Genomic DNA, 8,642 nt, shown 5'->3' with positions numbered 1-8,642 from the left:
GCTGCAGACGGATGTATTGCCAATGAAGAAGCAGAAAATGCAATCATTTTGAGGCATGCCAATCTTCACGCTCGCCAAGTCGTTCTGTACATGGACAGCCTACTCGCTCGCTGCGTCCATGCCGTATTGTACCTACCGGATCGGAAGCGGTCACCATCTTTGCAGGGTTGCTGTCCGGCATTCTTGCCCATCGTACCTGAAGATGTTATCATCGGTGGTAGTGTCCATTCCGCATGACTCCAATATCGCACTCCTTTCCGTTTCAAACCGGGGACATGTGCAGGATGTGCTCAGCCTTTCCGTCACGTCTGAGCATTGCGGAAGCGGCGAACGCATGTTCGAACCTGTGCAGGTACCACCTGAAACATCCGTGGCCTGTTAAGAATTAAGTCCAGCCAAAGTTTAGCTCTCCATGAGCTCTACTAATCCTCGCAGACACCTTGGGACTAGGGACCTGCGCCGCGCCTGCCTACGGGCAAGGAAGTGGATGCAGCAGACGCACAGAAGAGGAGCGTGTTGAACGACGGGTGGCGTTCGTGGCTCTGAGCCGCTCTGAAGACTGAGATTAGATCAAGCAAAAAGCCTGCTTCGAGGGCCTGTGTCAAAGTGCCAACGCGAATCCGAGTGGTGACGCCTATAGGGTCGTAATGCTGAACACGTGGGGCGATGGCTCACAGCGGTCTCCAGAGATGTGGAGGGATCATCGCGGGGCTCTTCCCACGTCACGACCAATCGCTGGCCTCCCTTTGGGAGCTGCCACGGGCCAGTGGCCGACGAGGGAAAAAACGGTGGCGGAACTTGCGAGTTGCACAGTCCCTTAGTGTAGGAGGCGCCAGGACCGGATGGTATTCGAACCTGGCCATCAAAGCGCCATTCCGAGGCTCCGAGATGTTCAGATCTGTTATGCAGAGATGCCTGGACGAGGAGTCTTCCTGAAGCATGGAAAAGGCAGAGCTTGGTCCCTTGCAAAAGCGGAAAACCACGGGGATCCGTCGGCATATAGACCAATATGCCTGCTTGATAGGGCGGGAAGGTGCTCGAGAAGATCATCCTCAACAGGTTGTTGATACGCCGGAGGTGCGGATGGTCTATCGAGTAACCAGTTTGGCTTCCGAAAGTGAAGTCGACCGTAGACGCTATCTTGTCGTTACCAAATCCGCGGAGATAGCTATCCAGCGTAAGAGGAGGGAGTTCGCTATTGTGCGTAGTGACTCTCGACGTAGAAGCTTTCAATAGTGCCAGTTGGCAGCTATTGCAGATGCGCTCCTGCGTCTTGGAATTCCGAGAACCTGTACAAGATTCTCGGAAGATACTTCCAGAATCGAGTACTGGTATACGACACGAGGCGGTCGGAAGTGCGTTGACATAACCTCAGGGGTTCCGCAAGGTTCCATACTGGGTCCGTTATGGAACGTCATGTACGACGGTGTCTTGAGGTTGAAGTTCCGGTGGGCGTGGCAATCGTCGGCTTTGCTGACGATATTACCTGGGAGTCTACGCGAATCGATCGAAGAGGTGGAATTGACTGCAGCCCACTCGATGCAATTGTGGAGAGTGGATGTTCCAGGAAGTTAGAACTGGCTCACCACAGACTGAGGTGGTTGTTGTTAACAACCGAAAGTCGGAGCAACAAGCGGTGATAAGGGCGAGCAGCACGCCACCTCTGAACGCTCCATCAAACTCTTGAGATCGACGATAAGCTCACCTTTGGTAGCCACGTCAATTACGCCTGCAAGCGTGCCTCCACAGCTATAGCGGCATTGTCCCGATGATGTCCAATAGCTCTGCGGTTTATGCCAGCAAGCGCAAGCTTCTGGCTAGCGTTTCTGTCCATACTGAGGTATGGGGGCCACGGGGCACGGCCCTGCGTTTAACTGCTACAGAAAGTTAGAAAGTACGTATGGCTCATGCCTAAGAGTTGCGAGCGCGTACGCACGTGTCGCACGATGCACTTTGCGTCATCACCGGTATGATGCCTATCGACATAGTTATCGGTGAAGACATAGAGTGCTTCGAAATGCGCGGCACGAGAGGCATCCGTAGGACTGTCAGGTTGGCCTCAATGGTCAAATGGCGGCGTGCGTGGGACAGTTCCACTAAGGGTAGATGGACACATAGGTATACCGGAGATAGGTACGTGGCAAGAGGCGCCATGGGAAATCACTTTCCACCTGACCCAGGTCCTTACAGGCCATGGTTGCTTCAGACAGTACCTACGCAGTTCGGACACTCGGCCTCGCCTAGTCCCAAGTAGACACGCAACATCTTCCAAAAGCACCTTGTTTCTATTCAGTTTCATTAAAGGCACTGGAAAAACATCAAAGCACGAAAAGATGCATCAAGATGTCAAAAACGTTCGAGTTGTGATCAATGTTTCATTAACATTGCAATTCAGTGCGTGTTTGACATTTGGAAACAAACAACCATAGAATACTGCACTTTATGTTGCAAACACGAAACAAAATCATCAAGTTGCATATTTTTTATCATGTAACTTCAATGCATCTTTCAAAATTTATTTGTTTGTTTAAATTAAGTTAGATAAGTTGAGTGTATCTTCATGTTTAATTTAGCATCGTTCAACGTTTTGACAACTCCATTTTTCCGGTGATGGTACAATCAAGTAACAGAAACCCTAGTACAAAACTTCATAATCGTATTGTTTTTATGGTGAGCAAACATATAGTCCCTTCGAAGTGTTGAACGTGCTTGTAGAGTGAAGGACTATCAATCACAAGATCCATAAATCGAATCCAGTTTTATAATTTTATTTTATTTTTTTCCGCTGAAGTATTTTGCAACATTATTGAAATTTTACTGCAATCGAAGGATGTTTCGTCCACCTCTTGCCCTTTTAGATTGCAAGAGAGTTATATTTGATGGTACATACGCAAAGACTGTTTCTTTTCGAATTTTTGCAACAAAAGTGAAATGTTCAGTAGTGAAACAAGTTGTGCTGCTTGGGGTGTCCGGTGTGCGAGGTTTAGAGAGCGGAACACGTGTTGTTCGTGTGCCCGCGTTTTCGCACATGCGTGACCACATGCTTGCACATGTGGTCTGGACTACCGACAACCTAGTCCGAGGATGTGAAAGATGAAGTTGGCTGGAACGCCGTTTTATCGGCTATCGTCCAAATCGTCTCGGAGCTACACAGAAGGTGGCGCGTGGACTCGAGGAATGACTAGTTCAGGCGCAAATAAGAGGTCCAAGGGTTCGGAGTCGGCTTCATGGTCATACCGGTGCCCTGTGGTCGAACTCGATCCTTTATCGAACAAGTGGCCGCGTGAAGAACAACATGGTATCGTCGCTTTCGCGGCGTCGGTCAACCGGCGGGTTCCGGGCCGAGGACGGAAAGGGTCCTCGTCAAGGCTGGGGCGAGCGTGAGCAATGCGTCGGCAAGTCCCTCTGTGTGTTGGCGAATAGGCCCTATCGCAGAAAGGTCAATTTGGGTGCACGCGGCATCATTCTGATACCAGTCGTGCAGAGGGAAGCGAGCGCGAAGTCGACCCACCTTCCAGGACATAGGGCGTGTAAGGCCACCTGAAAGCCGGCAATGCGCTGGCACGACACCATGGTGTTCTTCTAAAAAAGTCACGATGTTCGATGCTGCAAGGACACGCAGCCTCGAGGGTGCATTATACTGGCCCCCTTTGAAGCATTACTTTCTGGTTGTACCGAAGGGACGATGGGCTTGGCAGCAATGGAAACGGTTTGCTAGTCGGGATGCAGTCCTGCCTCCCTCATTGAGGTGGCCCTAACCAGCACTTCCTGAAGCAGGATGTCTGTTGAGCAGATTCCCTCCATTGTCTAGGAAGAAAAAAAAAACTTGGGACTAGGCGATGGGTCCACTTTCCCTAGCCGAGTTGTCCCATCTCTCTTTGCTTCTATATCTGCTTTTATATTCCTGCGAGCATTACCCTGAGGCGAGCATTCCTCGTCTTCCTCCACCACTTTAAGGCATCATGCGCGGTACACATGCCGCCTCGCGAGATACGCTGTGATATGCGCTGATGACTCTCAGCACATTGCCTATGTACCCTCCGTGCGGTTTGTTCTCAGCACGACACCAGACTGGACCTCCAAATCGCAGAGTCTTATTGTCGCCTCCTGCACCGATTTCCGGTTGTTGACGACTATCATCTCCGTTTTATGATGCGCGAACCGAAGCTTCTTACTGCGCAACCATTCCTCTACTGATTGATCGATTATTTGCAGTCAATTCGACCTCTCGATGTCTCCGGACACGGTCAGAACGCCATCGGCGAATCACACTAAATTGACTTCTGGCGGGAGCTTTAATCTGAGGAAGGTTTTGTTAAAAAGCACGTGGTAGCACTCTCGAGAGAAAATTCAATTCAGCCCGCCAGAATGACTGTCAGTGTCGCCAAAATGATTTCATCATTATGCAGTTTATGCTTGAGAATTTGCCTTAAACGGAGAACAAAAGGAATTGGCAACAATGCGGAAGAAATTTATCACTCATGCAGTGGTTCGGAGAGAACAGCAGCAGCGCCGACCAATCACGCAATGAGGAAATCAAAATAAACAAACTCCAGCTGGTTTTGGAATGAAACATATAGCCGTTTCTAGAACAACATTGGAAAATATCGTGAGAGGATTTCTGTACAAGGTTTCCACAAAAGCTTCGAAAATAATTTGGTGGTAACATGGTGCTGGTGTAACAATAAAACACTGACAAATAAGACAAATAAGACAATTAAGACAAATAAGACGAATAAAAGAAATAATACAAATAAGACAAATAATACAAATCAGATAAATAAGATAAATAAGAAAATTAAGACAAATGAGACAAAAGACAAATAAGACAAATGAGACATAGACAAATAACATAGTTAAGACTAAGGAGCAAAATAAAATAAGTTCTAAAAGAATTCCTTCGAAGTTCCTCCAGAATTTGTTCGAAGTTCCTCAATCGTTAAGCCAGAATTCTGATTCTGAAGATTTGAAGTTCCTCAGAATCCAGGAATTCCGATTCCTGAAGTTCTCGAATTCCTCGAGCAGAATTCCTTCGGAAGTTCCTCAGAATTCTCGAAGTTCCTCCAGAATTTCTTCGAATTCCTCCAGGAATTCCTAGAGTTCTCAGATTCTTCGATTCTTCAGATTCTCGTACCTCGAATTCTTCGAAGTTCCTCAGAATTCCTCAGTTCTAGTTCTCGAAGCTTCAATTCCTCGATCTAGAATTCTTCGAAGTTTCTCCAGTTCTTCGAAGTTTCTAGATTCCTTGAGTTCCTCCGAATTCTGGAAGTTCCTCCGCAAGTTCCTCCAGGAATTGTGATGTTCCTCAGGAATTCTTTCGTAAGTTCCCAGAATTCCTTCGAAGTTCCTCAGGAATTCCTTCGCAATTCCTCTAGGAATTCCTTCAGAAGTTCCTCCAAGATTTCTGAAGTTCCTCCGGAATTCCTTGGAGTTTCTCCAGGAATTCATTGGAAGTTCCTCCAGGAATTCCTTTGGAGATTCCTCAGGCGGAGTTCTCCAGAATTCTTTCGATGTTCCTCAGAATTGCTTCAGGAAGTTCCTCAGAATTCTTCAGATTCCCAGAATTCCTTGGAAGTTCCTCAGGAATTCCTTCGATTCCTCCAGGAATTCCTTCGGAAGTTCCTCCAGGAATTCCTTCGGAAGTTCCTCCAGATTTCCTTTGAAGTTCCTCCAGGAATTTCCTCGGATCCTCAGAATTCCTCGATCCTCGAATTTCCTCCATTTCCTCCAGAAATTCCTCGGAGTTCCTCCAGAAATTCCTCGGAGTTCCTCCAGAATCCTCCAGAGTTCCTCCAGAAATTCCTTCAGTTCTCAGGAATTCGCGAAGTTCCTCAGGAATTCCTTCGGAAGTTCCTCCAGGAATTCCTTCGGAAGTTCCTCCAGGAATTCCTCGGAAGTTCCTCCAGAATTCCTCCAGTCCTCCAAGTTCCTCCGGAGATCCTCAGGTCCCTCCGGAAGTTCCTCCAGGAATTCCTCCGGAAGTTTCCTCGGAATTCCTCCGGAGCTTCCTCCAGAAATTCCTTCGGAAGTTTCCAGGAATTCCTTGCAAGTTCCTCCAGGAATTCTTTCAGGAGTTCTCCAGGCGGAAGTTCCTCCAGGAATTCCTTCGGATGTTCCTCCAGAAATTCCTGAATTCTAAAGTTCCTTCGAAAGTTCCTCGAGATTCCTTCGGAAGTTCCTCCAGGAATTCCTTCGAAAATTCCTCAAATTCCTTCGGAGTTCCTCAAAGTTCCTTCGGAAGTTCCTTCAGGAATTCCTTCGGAAGTTCCTCAGGAATTCCTTCAGAGTTCCTCGAGCCTAGAGTTCTCAGGAATTCCTTCGGAAGTTCTTTCCGGAGTAGTCGGAGCTTCGGCGGAGATTCGGAGAACTTCCAGGCCAGGAGGATTCAGAGGAGATTCCTGGGAGGAACTCGAGGAATTCAGGAGAACTTCCGGAGGAATCTCGGAGGAACTTCAGCCAGGAGGAACTCGGAGGAGAGAACTGGGAGGCGGAGGAGGCAGAGGAGAACTCCGGAGGAATTGGGTGGAGGAACTCGGAGAATTCGGAGGAACTTGGGAGGCCAGGAGAATTCCGGAGGATTCCGGAGGATTCCAGGAGGAGGCGGGAGGAGGATCCCGGAGAACTTCCGAGAATTTCGGAGGACCTCGGAGGAATTCCAGGAGGAGGAATTCCCGGATGGACACCGGAGAATTCCCGGAGGAACTTCGGAGGAATTCCCGGAGGAACTCAGGAGAACTTCCGGAGGAACTTCCGGAGGAACTCAGGCTTCAGGAGGTCCCGGAGGACTCCGGAGGCCAGAGGACTTCCGGGAGGAGGAACCGAGGCTCAGGAGTTCGGGAGGAGTCAGGCGGAGAACTTTCGGAGGAACTTCAGATCGGAGGACTAGAATCCGGAGGAACTTCGGAGGAATTCCCGGAGGAATTTCGGAGAACTTCCAGAATTCCAGGAGCTTCGGAGAATTCCGGAGGAACTTCCGGAGAAGGTCCGGAGGAACTTCCAGAATTCCCGGAGGAACTTCGGAGAATTCCCAGAGGAGCTTCGGAGGAATTCCCGAGGAACTTCCGGAGGAATTCCCGGAGGGGAACTTCCGGAGGAATTCCCGGAGGGGAACTTCCGGAGGAATTCCCGGAGGGGAACTTCCGGAGGAATTCCCGGAGGGGAACTTCCGGAGGAATTCCCGGAGGAACTTCGGAGGAATTCCGGAACTTCCGGAGGAATTCCCGGAGGAACTTCGGAGAATTCCGGAGGAACTTCCGGAGAAATTCGGAGGAACTTCGGAGAATTCCGAGGAACTTCGGAGAATTCGGAGGAACTTCCGGAGGAACCAGAACGGAGGAATTCCGGAGGAACTTCGGAGAATTCGAGGAACTTCGGAGGAATTCCGGAGGAACTTCCGGAGGAATTCGAGGAACTTCCGAGGCCCGGAGGAACTTCCGGAGGAATTCCGGAGGAACTTCCGAGGAATTCGGAGGAACTTCCGGAGGAATTCCCAGGAATTCCGGAGGAATTCGGAGGAACTTCCGGAGGAATTCCGGAGGAACTTCAGGAGGAATTCCGGAGGAACTTCCGGAGGAATTCCCGGAGGAACTTCGGAGGAATTCCAGAGAACTTCCGGAATTCGGAGGAACTTCCGGAGGAATTCCGGAGGAATTCTCGGAGGAATTCCAGAGGAACTTCGGAGGAATTCGGAGGAACTTCCGGAGGAATTCGGAGGAACTTCCGGAGGAATTCCCGGAGGAACTTCGGAGGAATTCCCGGAGAACTTCGGAGAATTCCAGAGAACTTCGGAGAATTCCGGAGGAACTTCGGAATTCCGGAGGAACTTCGGAGAATTCCGGAGGAACTTCCGGAGAATTCGAGAACTTCGGAGAATTCGGAGAACCGGAGAATTCGAACTTCGGAGGAATTCGGAGGAACTTCCGGAGGAATTCTCGGAGGAACTTCCGGAGGCCGGAGGAACTTCCGGAGGAATTCCTGGAGGAACTTCCGGAGGAATTCCGGAGGAACTTCCGGAGGAATTCGGAGAACTTCGGAGGAATTCCAGATCGGAGAATTCCGGAGGAACTTCGGAGATTCCGGAGGGAACTTCCGGAGAATTCCGGAGACTTCAGCGCGCTGTTGAATGCATTCCGCACGTTCCGTGTTATTACTGTACAGTAACGTATACCGCGTCGCTTGCATTCGATGGCGACCTCTGCAGTTCAACCACTGATTCGATGGCACCCACAGTAGACCGTCCTCTGCGAAAGCCGAATTGCTCGTTCGATAATCCTACCTCCTCCACGAACGACAAAAGTCTGTTTTGTATCAACTTCTTCAGTAGGTTCCCTACCGTGTCTATTAGATAGTCTGTACGCTGAGGAGTCTCTTGGTGCGCTTGGTTTCGGGAACAGGACCAAACGCTGTCTCTACCATTTATCCGCTCGTCCAGGCTCCTCTGCATGGCTGACCTGAACATGTCCGGATCGGTCATAATGGGTGCCTTTAACACTATGTTCTGATCCCGTCCGGACCAGGTGGTTTATTGACATTTCGTCGAATGACATTTAGTCGAATGACAATTGATCGAAAGGACATTACGTCGAATGGACATTTGGTCGAATGACGTTTGGTCGAAGGACGTACGTAGCAATACATAACTA

Source organism: Armigeres subalbatus, chromosome 1 (genome assembly GCF_024139115.2).
Source record: "Armigeres subalbatus isolate Guangzhou_Male chromosome 1, GZ_Asu_2, whole genome shotgun sequence".
NCBI lineage: Eukaryota > Metazoa > Arthropoda > Insecta > Diptera > Culicidae > Armigeres > Armigeres subalbatus.
Note: the sequence above shows the minus strand (reverse complement) of the source record.